This window comes from Schistocerca nitens, chromosome 2 (assembly GCF_023898315.1).
Source record: "Schistocerca nitens isolate TAMUIC-IGC-003100 chromosome 2, iqSchNite1.1, whole genome shotgun sequence".
NCBI classification, from domain to species: domain Eukaryota; kingdom Metazoa; phylum Arthropoda; class Insecta; order Orthoptera; family Acrididae; genus Schistocerca; species Schistocerca nitens.
Genome location: NC_064615.1, coordinates 591920650 through 591938468, shown reverse-complemented (window position 1 = coordinate 591938468; position 17819 = coordinate 591920650).

Below are 17819 nucleotides of genomic sequence, written 5' to 3'. Positions count from 1 at the left end.
AAAAGAGAGAGGAATTGTCTCATTAGCGAAACAATTGCAAGAGACTGGTATTTGTTGTTACTTACACTGCTGCTTTCTTTGATAATGATCAACAAGAACCAAATAATAGACTGCGTATGATAGATGTTCTGAACGAAAGTTTAGCTAAAATTTTTCTCCGTTTGAAAATCTTTGCAGACGCCTCCCGTGTACATTACAATCTGCACAGAAATTAGTCATCTTAGATTTAAAAATCTAAGTCAATTGCCGTGCTTCATTTCTGATTGTATCACTATTAGGCATAAGAATAATATAAATATAAACGTGACATGATATGTATATTCTTCCGCATTTCCTGTTGTCTCTCACTAGTTTCGTAGGTTATTCGGCAGACCGGATTTAAATGAGATAAAAGCAAACACAAATGTTTATATTCATATTATTCTTATAGTGAAGAGAATACTGCATGCGATTCACAATTCATAAGAGTTCCTATTAACAACAATCTCTTCTCACAGGTAGGAAAAAATTCAGAACGTAGAGTTGGCCATATTGACAAACATCCCAAACAGTCTTGCTAATCGGATTTTCGTAGTACATTGAAATGCTGCTACATTTGAAGATGAACAATACAGAATTTGTATTTACTTCGTTGGATGATGTATGAAAATGCAGTGGTCGAAACTTGGGGCGGAGAAAAAAATCTCGTCTTCCCTTCCACCCCCCCCCCCTTTTTTTTACTGACGCAAAGGTTTTGGCGCCAATATTTATCTTTGTGCCTGCAAAGCATGTGTGTGTAGCGCTACATATATTCGACGGCAGAAGTTAGTTGTGGCGGCACCTACCAACATTTTTCAGAACTTCCGCTTACTTTGCACTCAATTCTAAGCCGCAGGTGGTTTTTTTAATTACAAAAACCGGAAAAAAAGTGCGGCTTAGATTAGAGTAAATACGGTATTCATGTAGTACGTAAGGAAATATGAATGGACCACTTCTTTCGCTTTGTGATAAATGGCGCTGTAATAGTCATAAACATATAAGTACATGGTCTCATGTAACATTCCGCCAGTGCCGACGGTATTTGGTTGGTGATACATTACCCGTGTTAAAATGGACTGTTTACCAATTGCAGAAAAGGTCGATATCATGTTGATGTATGACTGGTGATCAAAATGCCCAACAGGCATGTGCTATGTATGCTGCTCGGTATCCTGGATGACATCATCCAAGTGTCCGGACGGTTCGCCTGATAGTTACGTTATTTAAGGAAACAGGAAGTGTTCAGCCACATGTGAAACGTCAACCACTACCTGCAACAAATGATGATGCCCAAGTAGGTGTTTTAGCTGCTGTCGCGGCTAATCCACACATCAGTAGCAGACAAATTGCGCAAGAATCTGAAATCTCAAAAACGTCGGTGTTGAGAATGTTACATCAACATCGATTGCAGCCGTACTGAAATAAAATGTTCAAACGTACCTACGTTCTGTATTTTAATTTAAACAACCTACCTGTTACCAACTGTTCGTCTGAAATAGTGAGCCATATGTTTGTGACTATTACAGCACCATCTATCGCAAAGCGAAAAAAGTGGTCAAACTAAAACATTCATATTTCTTTACGTACTACACGAATATGTAATAAAAGTTGGGGGTTCCTATTTTAAAAAACTCAGTCGATATTAGTTTGACCTATGGGAGCACCATCTGGTTCCCCCTTCCAGCTAGACAAGTTTTGTTCTTTGTAGTTGTTTTGTTTGATGCTTATTTCATGGGATATTTCGCATGGTCACGATCAATGGACCACACTCAAAAACTACCTCCCACATCCATACGGAATACAGAACCTACACAGACCAAAAGCTCAATCATGGACCTTTCCTGCAAAAGATTTTACCCCATAGAAGTACCAGTCCTTTCCAAAGGCCTCATATTTTGCCCCACTCCCAAATTAAATAATGCAGGACTTGTTAATGACCTTCTCTCCTCCTCCCAGTCCCTACAGTGAAAAAGGTTTTTCGCCTCCAACACTACCGATCACACTCAACCAAAGACCAATGTTGAACCCTGCCTGACTCAGTTCACTCCTCCATCCAACTGTGATCCACTACCACTGCCCTCACGTCATCCCCTGTTAACTTTCCAGAATTTCTTAATCTTAAAATTTGCCTCACCATCGTGCCCCAAATCCTTTAATATGCAAGCAGACCTTACATCCGCGTAAAGAAGTGCAATCCTCCACAGAAAAACTGATCCTGACCTTATTATCTTATCTGCTGACAAAGGCTCCACCACTGGCATTTTGAACCACAAGAATTACCTAGCAGAAGGGCTCCATCAGCTGTCGGGTACGTCCACTTACCAACCCTGCCCCCGTGACCCCATTCCAGAATTGCAGCAGGATCGCCAGTCTCTTCTAACTAAATCCTTAGGCCCATCCCAGGATTTCTCCCCAGTCTCTCTCTCTCTCTCTCTCTCTCTCTCTCTCTCTCTCTCTAAATCCTTAGGCCCATCCCAGGATTTCTCCCCAGTCTCTCTCTCTCTCTCTCTCTCTCTCTCTCTCTCTCTCTCCTCCCTCCCTCCCCCTCAGATAGAGAAACCACACCAGTCTTGGGTCCTATTTGTACTAACAGCTTTTTCAGTATTAGACGACATTTTGATTTTTCATGTAGCAAAATTTTTTACGAACTTTGATGAGATAATAGATTCCTTTCACAGAAAGGAAAGCCCACCATGTACACCTGTAGCAAGATTAGAGAGAAAAAAACTCCAGGAACTAAGGGTTGAAGAAATGTGTACTGTCTTGCGTGTCTCTTGTCTTTGCTGGTTTTATGTATCCTGTATTTAGTTTTAGGTCACACAAAGCAGCAAGTTGTTAGCTAATAGGGAATAAAGAGTGCAAATTTTCTGAAGAGTTTTTGTTTACAAATAATCCCATTCAGTATTAACAGAGAGTTTAAAAAAAAGGGGGTGGGGCAGGATGTCAAACCAGCCGACTGGAAGCAGGGGAGGCATCATAGGACATTTTACTTTCCACAGTTCTGAATATAGTTTGATGGCATCCATTACAAAATACACACGTTTCAATGCCACAGAACTAAATAGTGATGTGCGATACAAGAATGCTGTGTGAAGAGGTGTGGCACTGCACTTTGGCAAGTACAGTGGGGAAGTGAGTAGTCTCCATGTGACCTGTGTTTACATTTACTGATTTTGCTGTTTCCTCTTCCTTTACTGCTCTCACGTCAAATGAAAACAAAACGGATTTCTGTGGCCAGGAGCTATCAAGTGAATTAAAATACATTCACAAGATTACGGAAGGCAAGAATATGTTATTAGTTTCAGATTTTATTTTATTTCCACCTTTCTGACGGCCAAGCATTAATTGCCTTGTAGAAAAATGAAGTCATTTTTGTTGGTTTGGGAAAGAAATATCCTTTATTAACCTTTTCCACTGAGGCAGTCAATATATTTGAAACGAAGTGTAATTCCACACTATTGGCTAATTTCAACTATTCGCTGCATTTCAAGTGCATGTTTTCACTTCTAGCATGTATCGCATTATGCCATAATAAAGAAACAAACATGAGATAAAGCAGTACTGGTACTCCAAGAAAATGTACATCCGAAAACCACATTGAAAAGCTTAATATCATGTCGAGGCCTACTTCATTGGAAATTTGGACATACGAATGTGGACTTTAAATGTGTACATTTAGTATGGTTCACGAAATTCTGATGCTCTTGGAATATCCTCTGATTTCTTGTTTCTTTTATGACAACGTAAGATCTGTTAATATTTTATATGTACAAACATACGGGCCTCCTAAGTCATCATAGATACGCAAGCGTGGTGGCGCCTCTTATCTGGTACTCTGTGGCAGGTGCTAGAATGAACCTATTTCTAACAGGTCGCGGGATAATATTGCGAATGGTGGTTTGAAAAGCATTACTTTCAAAGTAAATTTCCTTTTACGCAAGTTGAACTATGTGTGAGATTGTATGATGAATTTCTTAAATGACAGCGTTTACCTCTCACTTACAAATCAAGTGAGGAAGAGTCATTTAGAAGAATTTCGAGCCCAGAAGTTCAGACATTTATGTCGTTATTAAAAATTTTACTGGCTCATTTGTGTGATATATCTTAGTGTAACACGCGCATAAAAGACCAACATTATACATGAAAGCTTTTCTTTTCTTGTAGCAACACTATGTATATTAATCTAAACTGTTAACTGTTGCTGTTTCTGTGTTCGTGCTAGTTAACAGTGATGTTGTCATTGGCTGACTAAACCATGGGTCCGAAGCTCTGAATATCTGCTCTCATCGGCTGGCGAGATCATGTGACATGACCTATGACTGGCTTGCAAAGCACATTGCAATCTCGATTTCAATGCTTTGGAAAGTAACATGCGGTGTTTGGTGGAACTCGAATTTATACTTTTGTAATACGAAAATATGCAGTGTACATTTTGCTGCACATCAAAGATCTTTCCAAAACGTGTTTTCTTCCCTGAGTTTCGTTTTATAAAGTACCGGGAAATTCTACGCCCATGTATAAAACCATAAACATTCAAAGGGTTGCTAAGTTATACAGTTCCGAGAGAAAATATACCGTCAGTTAACAGGGAAAAAGTGCATCTTCACCCGGGAGAAAGTGTATTTTTAACCGGGAAATCGGGGAAATTTTTTTTTTTTTCCTTGTCTGCGTATACACCTTGGATACAGCCTAGCCATCTTTGGCTGTCACATCTGTATAGTGATGAACAGTTTCTCTTGAAATGTTCTGAGCATCTCACCGAAGCATTCACAGACCATAATTACCCTCCCTTGTATGGAAATGGATCTCTTTTGCCTTATCACTCTAGTAACTCCCCCCCCCCCCTGCCCCCCTCCCCCACTTCCAAAGTCCCATCATCTGGCCATGGAGGAGCATTCCCCTTATGACTCAGTACCAACCAGGACTGGAGCAACTGAATCATATTCTCTGCCAGGGTTTTGACAACCTCTGGTCATCCCTAAAATCAGGAAAGTCCTACCCCCCCCCCCCCCCAATCCTTCCTACTCCTCTCACACTGGTATTTGGCTGCCAACCAAACCTATGCAACATTGTCGTCTATCCCTACTCACCCTTTGCCTCATGGTTCATATCCTTGTAATGGAAAGAGATGTGAGACCTCTCACATACATCCTTCCTCCACCTCCACCTCCTACTCTACTCTGGTCACAAGCATCACCTATCCCTTCAAAGGCAGGGCTACCTATGAAACCAGTCCATGTGATCTACAAGCTAAGCTGCAACCACTGTGCTGTGTTGTATGTTGGCATGACAATCGACAAACTATCAGCTTTAATGGCCACTGATGAATTGTGGCCAGAAAATAGCTGGACCACCCAGTTGGTGAGCACACTGCCCAACACAACATCCTTCATTTTAATGACTGTGCCATCTAAAGCCTTTCTACCAACACCAGAGCACCAGCTTTTTCTGAATTGCACAAGTGGGAACTCTCCCTGCAATATATCCTACATTCCCGTAACCCTCCTGGCCTCAGTCTTCGTTAGTCATTGTCCTTCACCTGCCTATACCCCCATCCCTGCTTCCACTACAGCACTACACAGTCCCCTATTCCACCAATGCACCCAGTCTTTTTATTTCTCTCTGTGTTTGCTCCCTTCCTCTGCCTCCCCTGCCCACCCCCTCAATCTAACCTCCCAGCTGCAACTAGCTGCCCTCCTCTCTCTCCGCCCCGTCCCCGCATGCTCCTACAAGCAGCACTTTACCAGCCTCCTCCATCCAGATTGCTTCTCACATCGTGCACAGCTCTTACTGTGCGGCCTCGGCAGCCAGAGACTGTGTGTATGTGTGGAGAGAGAGAGAGAGAGAGAGAGAAAGAGAGAGAGAGAGAGAGAGAGAGAATAGCTTGCTGCTTACAATAAAGAGGACACGTTGAGTTGCAGACAAGCGTAATGAAAAGACCAGCAGATTGGATTGAAATACTGCTGGAGATGTTCTATCCATTGTTTTAAATGTTTCATAATTCATTTTCTGTTCATTCTTTGTTGAAGAATGGGTATGCTGTGAGTAGGCCTTTTAGTTTCATTGATGGGAAATTTTATTTATAGTTTCCAAACTCATTTTTATCAAGCAACTGTACGAACTGAATATTCTGAAGATCGAGAAAACGGTTTTGTTTTCACTATTATGTTATCTGAGATGTCACAAGGTAACATCTTAATGGACGGAAGTCACACTCACTAACATTTACTTCAGTCTGAATTTACTTGTTATAGCTTTCGATACATGAAGTCTGTGGTTTCTCATCTTGTATCCTTTAACAAACTTGAGCAGTGGTAGGGGAACAACTCAGTTAACAAAATACAATTACACCAAAATTCAAATACAAGTTAAAATTTAACACACGCGGCAACAACCGCCAGCTTACAATAGTTCAAAACATTATTCAATCTCATAGGTGCGCAGATGTCATTATCAAGGGGAGTGTGCGAACCAACTTGAAGCAACTATAACATGGCATAGACCAAATTACAGATTCGGCAGTCTATGCGCAAGAAACGGTAAACAAGTCAGGAAACAGTCACTGTCGCCCACATACACACTTGCACATGGGCACAGAGGAGCCAACCTTAAGCCAGGGAGATAAAACAGGCAGGGTGCAAAAAAAAAAAAAAAATTTTCATCAGGTGTCCCCTAGACGGAAACTACCAAAATTCACTCACCTTAAACTTTACGTACGACGCCTGGGAGGGGAAACGGGAAATCGTACGGGCACAAGCCAGCAAAAACCCCAGACAAACACACAGAATCCCATAAATTCCAAAACATAATTTAATCAATTATCCCCCAAAATCCCGGAACTTGGTACAAGCGAAATTACAGGCCACAGGATCCAAAGGCACTCTGCAGAAGAGTAAGGAGGGAAAAGGTTAAACAAAGTCCTGCAACGGCACAATAAAACGCCAAGAAAAATACACTAAGTAAGGTACATCACCCAACAGAATGCCGAGAAAGATGAACACTGGGGTTTGCCCATGATTCTGACACAATCATAACAACAAAGATAATCATCTTAGCCGTAGCATGCTGAAACACACAAACAGCACCAAACTACCAAGGATGGAAAAGTACTTCCCTGTGAACTATATCCGGGAGCAGCACAGCCACAAGCTCCTGCCAAGGCGCGGTCCAGGGAAACTGCCGCGAGAAAAATGATCCAGCACAAGTATCGTCACCCAGACCTCAGCAAGGCGCAGTCAGGCTGGGCAGGAAAGCTGGTAATCAGACGACGACTCCAACCACTGACCCGGGAGCAGCAAGTAACACCAGCCCCGGCCAGTGACAGCGCAGAGGGACCCACTGTCCGACGCAAAAGGCAATGCTTGCGCCCAAACTTGACTGCCCACGCGCACGCCACCAGACAGACGGCGCCACCAACTACCAGGAGGTGCCCCGCAACCGAGAAAGAAACACCACTCGGAGGCCCAACGATCGAGAATCGATTGGGAATACCACCGCCATGGCACAAAACTGATGCTCTTCTTGGTTTCAAAATTGCACCTACTGTTAAAACATGTAGTTTTGTGTTGAGTAAGAGCTTAGAATTAGTTGTAAAGGCAAAGCAGGAAAAAGAAATGATAAGAATGCTAAGCAGGCCAGAAGCACTATTGAATGACTGAAACCCGATCAGTGGCATTGTGAAGAAACTATCCCCTCCCGCTCCTCCTCCTCCTCCTCCTCCTCCTCCTCCTCCTCCCACTCCTCCTCCATATTAGGGGTATGACAGCGCATTTCATTGCATGTCCGCCATCCCCCCCCCCTCCGCCCCCATCCACAACAACATATAGTAATTACATAGAATTTACTCAATAATAATATATTTTTTGGAAAATTTGGTTTCTCTTGGAGATCATTTGGTGCCCAGGGGCATGTAGACCCCTTGCTGACTCCACTTCCTCCCCCCCCCCCCCTCAATACGCCATTCAGCCCTCTATTCATCATCTGTGGTGATGTTTTGGAAAAGTCTTTTAACTCATTGTATTTACAATATATTATCTTAAGACCTTGTAAACTGAAATTCCAGTGTGTAGTAAAAGTTTGACGCAGGCTGAATCCTTAATTTTCCGAGAGTTTTTTCTCTGAGGTTGTGCTTAAAACAATGGTAGCAACATGCACTACTTTAACTGGAGAGTGGATGTATATAGTCACGTGACCAAGATAGTTCCTCCTATTTGCTTTTCCAAGTATTGTTGCATGCCCAGTGTATTATTTGTCTAAAGAATCATACTGGTAGTAGCAGCAGCAGCAGCAGAAGAAGAAGAAGAAGAAGATACAATTAGAAGAGTGCAGGTTTTCTGTAGTACTGTTCATGAATGAATAATGCTTGTAATAATAATTCAAAAAGTTAATAATAAACTGATGTCAGTGACATTAATGTGCAGTATGTATGTATGTATTTCACTTACTGTCAACAATGAAATAAGGTTTACATATGACAGGCTACGCAAAATATAGAGAATTACATTGTACCAACCAGTCTATCTTTTACCTCAACTCTGGCCATTTGCACCATACATTTTTCCTCAGTTGCATCAAAACCTTGCAGTAAAACTGCCCATTTACAGTTTGAATAGCAGGAAAAACTCCTTATGCCCCCCTGCCCACCCGGTGGGACGTCTGTGGCATTCCTCTGGATCCTAGGGCACGTTGGTATCCACAGAAACGAGGCACCAATATAGCAGCAAGGCTGCAGTCTCTCTTCCTCAGCCTGCTGTTCGCATGGTTCCCTTAGCCCATCTACAAAGCGTTTCATGTTGCTCTTTTATGGCACACATATTGGTCTACCCTTCACGATAATAAATTACGGGATGTAAAACTTCTTCCCTGTGCTTTGACCTCTTCCTCCCGGCCTCATCATTGGGAGGAGGTAATTTTAACTAGACTCCAGATAGGGCACTGTCTTTTTAGCCATCAACATCTTTTAAATGACGATCCTCCCCCACTTTGTCCCCACTGCTCTCAACCATGGACGGTGAGACACCTTTTACTTCAGTATCCCTATTTCAATCCGCTATGCGCCCGTTTACAGTTGTTGCCTGATGTATCTTCCCTTTTAGCAGATGACATGTGCTCAGCTGATCGCGTCCTTTAGTTTCAGTGTCAGTGAGATGACATCGGTTGTTTGAAGCCTTTTTTTTGGGGGGGAGGGGGGGGACACTCCCCCTTTCAGTAGTGGTTTATAAGATTTCCTTCCGTTTTTAGTTTCCCTCCTTTTTGAGTTTTGCTCCCATTGCTGCTGATTTAACATTTGGTTTTTTACCCTTCCCCAAGCCACAGAATGGGTGCTTATTACGGAAGCAGTTTTGCACCCTAAAACCATAACAAATATAATCCTTATGACCTATTCCCCAAATACAAAAAAATTGTGTTTACTTCGTGTGGCTGCAAACTTGTCGAACTTTTTTTCAGCCTTGGAGAAGATGGCGTTTTTCCATTGTGATGATTGCTGCTTCGTTTCAAGGTTATAATTGTAGACCCAAGAGTCATCTCCTGCCTTGACTTTCGATACGAATTTTGGACACACTCAAACTCTTTGTTGCAATGCGGTGCACATCTGACGCCTGAAGGTTTTGCTGGTTGTTGCTGGGAAGGCGAGGGACAAAATTCACTGCAATTAAGACTCATGTTCATTTAATCAGCTGGAATTCATTGACATGTACGGTACAACAGCCCAAGTCTGTTACAATAATTGTGAATTGTTTGTCTGCAGTCTTCACAAATCACATCATGCACTGTCATGAACGCTTCTAGTGGTGTACAAGTTGACGGTCGACAGCAATGTTTGTCACCTTCCACAGATTCTCGGCCTCTTGAAGGGCTTGAACCACTCAAATGTTCTTGCTTGCCTCAGTACACTCTCACCAAATGCTTCTGTCAACATGGGGTGGGTTTCAGCTACAGTTTTCTTCAACTTGAAAGAGAATTTGATGAAAATCCATTGCTCCTTCACATTATGCATTTCACAATTTGCAGAAGCAGTGAAACACATCCTGACAAGCACCATTACTCTCACAACTGCATGTGGCAAAGATGACACAACTTTGTGCCGCAGCAACTAAGATCTACATCTTCATGTATACTCTGCAAATCACATTTGTGCCTAGCAGAGGGTTCATTGAACCACCTTCACAATTCTCTATTATTCCAATCTTGTATAGCACGCAGAAAGAATGAACACCTATATATTTCCGTAAAAGCACTGATTTCCCTTATTTTATGATGATCATTTCTCCATATGTAAGTTGGTGTCAACAAAATATTTTCGCACTCGGAGGAGAAAGTTGGTGATTGGAATTTTCTGAGAAGATTCCGTCACAACGAAAAATGCCTTTCTTTTAATTATGTCCAGCCCAAAATGTAGGCAGTCTCCTCAGTAGATCTGTTACATTTTCTAAGTGTCCTGTCAATAAAACGCAGTCTGTGGTTAGCCTTCCTCACAACATTTTCTGTGTGTTCTTTCCAATATAAGTTGTTTGCAATTGTAATTCCTAGGTATTTAGTTGAAGAATTTATGGCCTTTAGATTTGACTGGTTCATCGTGTAACTGAAGTTCAACAGATTCCTTTTAGCAGAACAATGAGGGCGCGGGAATGTGAATTGGCAGAAGGAGATAGGACAGGGGGTGAAACTGTTGGATGGAAGATTCTGATATGTATGTTACTGTAGGTCAAGGCCAGGATAATTTAGAGAATGGTGAATATGTTGTAAGGATAAATCCCATTTGCGCTTTTCAGAAAAGGCGGTGGTAGAGCGGAGGATCCAGATGGCTTGGGTTGTGAAGCAGCCATTGAAATCAAGCATGTTATGTTCAGGTGCATGTTGTGCCACAGAGTGGTCCACTTTGCACCCACCATAGTTTGACGATGACCATTTATCCTGATAGACATCTGGTTGATATTTGTACCACCATAAAGAGCTGTGCAGTGTTTGCAGTAGAGTTGGTATATGATATGGTTGCTTTCAAAGGTGGATTGAAACCTCTGATGGTGTAGGATAAACCTGTGACAGGACTAGAGTAGGACATGCTGGATGTGTGGATTGGGAAGGTTTTGCACCTCAGTCTGCCATAGGGATATGAACCCTATGGCCAGGGGTTGCGAGTGGGAGTGGCTAAGATGTTATAGAGGTTGCGTGGACAATAGAATACCACTTTAGGTGGGGTAGGGAGAGTTTTGGATAACATGCCCCTCACTTCAAGGCATGGTCATAGATAAAGCCCTGACGAGGTATGTGGTTTAGTTGTTCCAGTGCAGGAATGTTTTGGTTTACAAAGGGGGTGCTCCTTTGTAGCTCTCTCTTTGGGGTGGTGGGAGGACTGGGAGTGTTTGGGGGTATGGCACAAGAAATTTGTTTGCAGGCTAGGTCTGGGAGATAGTGCCTGTCTGTGAAGGCCTATGTGAGACCTTCAGCATACTGTGCAAGGAGTTCTTGTCATTGCAGATATGTCATCCCCAGATGGCCAGGCTGTATGGGAGGTATTTTTTGGGAGTGGAGGGGATTTTAGCTGTCAAAATGCTGGCACTGTTGTGGTGGTTGGTCGATTTAATGTGGAAAGAGGTATGGATGGAGCCATCAGTGGTCAAAGTCCAGGAAGCTGGCACTCTGGATCAAGGAGTGGGTTGGAGAGAAGGTGTTGAGTCTGTGAAGGAATGAGGCTAGGGCATCTTGGCCCCGAGTCCAGATCATGAAGACATCAAAACATATGAACCAGACCAGCGATTTACAGTTTTGTGAGGCCAGGAAGTTTTCCTTTAGATGTCAGATAACCCTCCACCCAACCGTTTCCTTCTCCCCCACCCACATCCTCTCCCCTCCTCCCAATTCACGTCTCCTCCGCTTCATTGTGCCCGCTCTGCCAATGGACCAACAGGACTTTTCCCCTTGTGTGCTGCTCTGCCAGTGCACCCACAGGGCTTTTCTCCATTGTGTGTTGATCTGCCGCTGCACCCACACGATTTTTCCCCTTGTGCATGACTCTGCCAATTCACCCACAGGGCTTTGCCCTTCTGTGCTGCTCAACAAAGGCATTCATTTTGCACGTACCAAAACCGGATGATGCGCATTGTAGGGCATAACATTGTTGGTGAGAATCATTTTGCATTGTTTAACCAACAATAGCCATGTGTCATCTGCTTGTTTCCAAAATGTGTGGATATTTGTCTGATGTCTATTGATAATAGAAAAACACTGGGGTCCCATAGAGCACCACCCACTTATTTTGGAAGTCCAAGTTAAAAGATTATCTTAATACATCATGCAACTGAGTATTTCACAATGTAATTATGTCAAATAAAGTGAAGAAGATTAAGTTGAATTCCTAAATAAAACCATTGAAATAGATGTGCATGCCAGTGACAACCAATTTTAGTGATCCTTTGTGCAGATTGTATGTGAAATTCTATAAAATATAGCTGAACTCCAGTTACTTCATTTATCCGTCATGTATTTTGTGATTTCAGCAACAGTCGGAAAAATGTTTGAAAATAAAGCACGAATAAACAGTTTCCAGGAAATGAAGAGTTACTGCCAACCTTAATTTCTGTAGAAATGTACTATACATAAGCTTACCTTGACTAAAGTTCTGTTGGTCTTTTTAAGCAGATCATCAGGATCTTGCTGTGAATTTGATTGCAAGGCAGCATCTTCATATCATACAATCATATTTGCTGGAATATACTGCACCCAGTTTTGACAAGTACACTTGTTTCCATGCATCTTCATTAGCACATGAGAAAGGAGTTATGATGTGGATGAACAGAAATAGAACTTCTTAATGTCAGTTTGAATTCCTGATGTTCATATCCTGGTTCACTGTTCTTGAACTTGTTCTGCATTACCCATTGCTGAAAATAAACTAGCGGAAAATGGGGGTAATATATTTTAATGCCTGCTTTGCCAAATAGGGAAATGATAAAGCCCAAAAATTCAGAACAATTTGAATGTTTGCTTTACAGTTTAGTTTGTCAACAGTACTAGCTGTCCTGTTCTACAGAAGACAATTAATTCTCTTTCCTCATACTGACAGAAAATAGACTCTCTTATACGAATTCGACGAATTTTTTTGTCGTAAATTGTGCAGATACTGTGCAGTATGCCTTGTAATAAGAGTTGACAGTGGTATTGTAGGCACAAGGAAGTTACGAATACTGGAAAATACATCGATACATCATAGAAGACATTTGAGGAATGTCATTCTTATTTCACTCATGTACACTTCAAAAATTGTAATTTCTCGTTGTCAATGCAGAATTTGTGTGAAAAATATATGAGAACATGTGAGAAAAGTAAGGTATTTAACAGACGCATGAAGTCATTCAGATGATGCATTTTTAAATTTTTATTTTTTCCTTGTGGGAAAGGTTTCTCTCTTCTCAAGGGCAATGGAAATACGTATGCAGTTTGCTGCATAGTCAGCTAACTTCAGAATGCAGCAGCAATTGTTGTGATCTGCATGTGTTAACAAAAATGTTCAAATAATATAGAAATCAGAGCTCAAGTTTATTAAAATTTGCTATCTTGTTTACTGAAGAGTTCTTCTAATATTCTTTAGCTACACGAATTTCTGTTTTGAGCATAGTGATTGCAAGTAAATTATGGCACTGGTACTTCAGTTTCTTCATTCAGTGGAGCACATTCACAGAACTTGGGTTTAGAACAAACCCTTCAAGAGAAGGAGAAATTACAAGTAATGCTGTAGTATTACAAGCAACATATTTAGTTGACAGCAGCTCAGACTAGACATTTGAATATATTTGTTCAAAAACTTGTAATTGTTATTCCAGTTCAACATGTTGACTGCTGCATGCATAGTGATGGATATTTCACTGCTAGGCCATGTCCCAGCTCCAGGTGTGAGGTTCTGTTTTGGCTGCCAGTGGACACATAGCATTAAACATAATGCTCTGCTGTGGCTGTCAACAGCCTTGTCATAGTCAACATATTAAGAGCAATGTAGTTCTTGATTAACTAAAATTCCCTTGCAAAATTATTGTCACATCCAGCAAGTGGTCTAGATGCTCAATGCTATTGGAGACTGGAGAAGACCCATCCAGTCAGGTAACGTGGAGATGGCTAACTTGAAGTCTGAAAGAGTTGTGGAATTTGGTCAGGAACTAATCAAACGAACGCAAGACTTGAATAACTACAATATTTAATTGCTTTTCTTTGTCAGAATTGGATAATGACTTGAAAGTACATTAATCCTGATTGCAAAATCCCATGTAAGGAGGTACATGGCTAAGTAAGAATGCAAGCAGAGCTAGAGTGAATACTCTGACCTACGTAAGTGTCTCTCTTGGACCACTGTCTGTACTGAATTACCTCAAGGGCTATGCCACTTCCGCCTTTATACTGTGAGGCAGGCCACGCAGCTCTTTCCATGTTGGCGCTTCTGGACACAACCCTGCAGGGCCTCAAGTATGACCCTATGTGGTCACCATCAATGCACTGTGTCCCCTCACAAGTCGGCATGTAAGCTCATGTGGCACTTCGTGAGTCTGCGTGGCATTTCTAGCCAACACCCAAACCAGCACCATTCCTGTGGCATCTCCTTAGTACTCTGAGTACTTTTCTAGAAAACTTGTTCATTCTGGCTGCTTTTCTGTTGCCTTTGAGGCGTTGCATTCCTTAAATGTGTGACAAAGTGAAGAAATGCTGCTATCGGTGTGTCAAGAGACGCAGTTTGGAAGAGAATTTCTGATTACAGGGACTTTCTCAGCTGAGAACAGCTTCTACATCATTAATGGCACAGCATCACTGTGTGTACATTTGACAGCACAGAAAACAGTGGTGGAGGAAATTGTAATTGCATGCCATGCAATACAGGAGCTAATCACATCACAGTGTGTGCAGTACTGCATATAAAAGTAACTCATTTGTAATTGAAGGAGCAAAAAAAAAAATCACAGCATTATTTGGTATACTGACTTTGTAATTTAGTGGCACAGTCAAGACTTATAATTGACTGCACAGCAGCAGGATTGAGATAATCCCACTTTTGGCAAATACGTTTCATTACAATGTATTAATTTGCACAATTTGTTAAAAGAATGAACAATACACAGTTGTTAACACTTTTTTGGACCTTAGAACGGCACAACATATGGTTTCTTTTGCACTTATATCTTGTCCAACAGAGTTACACATCAGTGACCTGCATCCTGCTAAGAAGGGAGTCAATAAGATCATTGCTAAATCTTTTTGCCACCTCCTCCGAGGCAGCTAGGAAATGTTCCTAAATTTATCAGAGACTCTTGGGATGGGGTCAGGCCGGTTTCCTTGCATAATCTGTTTGCAGGAGGCCAGTCAAAAAGAGCAATCTCATTCTGTTCTGCAAACCATTCCTGCACCATGTCTGATGTATATTGGAGACTGGTCCTGCTGGAAACAAATGAATCTCTGAGGATATAGTTGTCACATTGTTGGGATCATAATGTGACCTATGAGTATGTCTTGACTATCGAGAGTCTGCCTAAATTGCTGCAACTCTGTTTTATCACCCCATTGTGATGGTTAGTTAATTAAGACTTTGCATCAGTGTATCTTATAAATGTTTTGTTACGGAAAATGGTTGCATGGCATTGTATTCACAAAATGTAGTGCCTTGGTCTCATATTGATGACCCTGATTTTTTTCTTTCATTCGTGAGATACATGTTGTGCGTTACCAGTTTCGCACAAAGACCTGTAGACATTAGATTGCTTACCGTAGGCTCTAACTTTACATTTCCAGCTCCTACAGTGAACCCCGATGTGAAGTGCAAGATCTGCCTTCATCACATTGCCCACATTCATGTGCACATGTACATACATCAAAAAAAGTTTTGCCTCACCTTGGTTCCGGGAGTTCCGGAACCTGTATAGAAAATTGGAATAAAGATCAACATAAACATCATTTCCGCCCTTTTTATTGCTCACAAAAACCACACATTGCATGTTGTACCACCATACAGCGAGACATTCAGAGGTGGTGGTCCAGATTGCTGTACACACTGGTACCTCTAGTACCCAGTAGCACTTCCTCTTGCACTGGTGCATGCCTGTATTCGTCGTGGCATACTATCCACAAGTTCATCAAGGCACTGTTGGTCCAGATTGTCCCATTCCTCAATGGCAATTAAGCGTAGATCTCTCAGAGTGGTTGATGGGTCACGTTGTCCATAAACAGCCCTTTTCAGTCTGTCTCGGGCATGTTCAGTAGGGTTCATGTCTGGACAACATGCTGGCCACTCTAGTCGATATGGTTGCACTATCAGTCGGAGGATGGTATTTACGTATCATACAGCCGTTACGGCACCTTCCAGGACCATCAGCGGCATATGTCAGCCCCACCTAATGCCACCCCAAAACAGCAGGGAACCTCCTCCTTGCTCCACTCGCTGAACAGTGTCTCTAAGTGTTCAGCCTGACTGGGTTGCCTCTAAACATGTCTCAGACGATTGTCTGGTTGTGGGCATATGCCACAGTTATCGGTGAAGAGAACAGGATGCCAATTCTGAGCAGTCCATTCGGCATGTTGTTGGGCCCATTTGTACCGCACTGTGTGGTTTTGTGGCTGCAAAGATGGATGTCATGAGGGAAGCTACGCACCATGCAGCCTATTGTGCTTGGTTTGAGTTGTAACATGACATCCTGTGGCTGCACAAAAAGCATTATTCAACATGGTGGCGTTGCTGTCAGGGTTCCCCTGAGCCATAATCTGTAGGTAGCGGTCATCCACTACGGTGGCAGCCCTTGGGCGGTCTGAGCGAGGCATGTCATCGACAGTTCCTTTCTCTCTGTATCTCCTCCAAGTCTGAACAAAATCGTTTTGGTTTACTCAGAGACACCTGGACACTTCCATTGTTGAGAGCCCTTTCTGGCACAAGTAACAATGTGGGTATGATCAAACTGCAGAATTGACCGTCTAGGCATTGTTGAACTATAGACAACACAAGCCATGTACCTCCTTCCTGGTGAACTGACTGGAACTGATCGGCTGTCGGATCCCCTGTCTAATAGGTGATGCTCATGCATGGTTGTTTAAATCTTTGGGTGGGTTCAGTGAAATGTCTGAATAGTCAAAGGGACTGTGTCTGTGACAATATCCACAGTCAACGTCAGATCTGTGAACCAGGGTGATGTGAAACTGTTTTTGATGTGTGTACATTAATTTCATACTGGTACTTGTAAACGGACATCCTCCTCTAGCAATACTTTTCCTCAACAGAAGAACTCGACGCCAAAAATATTTTTTTTAAATTTTAGACGGGTCAGTATTACGTCAGCTGTTTTTCTGAAAAATTTCATGTAATTTTATACACAATATATTTATAGCTAAAATTTATGAAAAGGAATTAATTTATTTTCATTGTTACAGTCAATATACTAGCTCTGAATGTGCAATTAAAATTGTATTTTTTTTATTTATTTTTTTTTTAAAGAAACATTTGAAATTATGAAATATTTGACACACTTGAAATTCCTATTGTTTATTATGCAATCTGGTACTTATTAGGTTTATTCCTGGATTCATTTATAAAATAATAATATAAATCACTAGAAATTCATTTGTCAAGAAAAACTGTAAAACCTTTCAAATATTATTACCGCAGAGTGAGGTGGTAGTAGTAGTGGGCATGACTCTGAGTGAGATAGAAGTGAGAGTTGTTGAATCCATCAGGACATGTCTGAGCTGAGTGAAATTGTACTCAGCAAAGAAACTGTAAAAACTGATATTTTGCAGTTAATTTTGGCAAAAATAGAGAAAATGAAGACAGATAACAG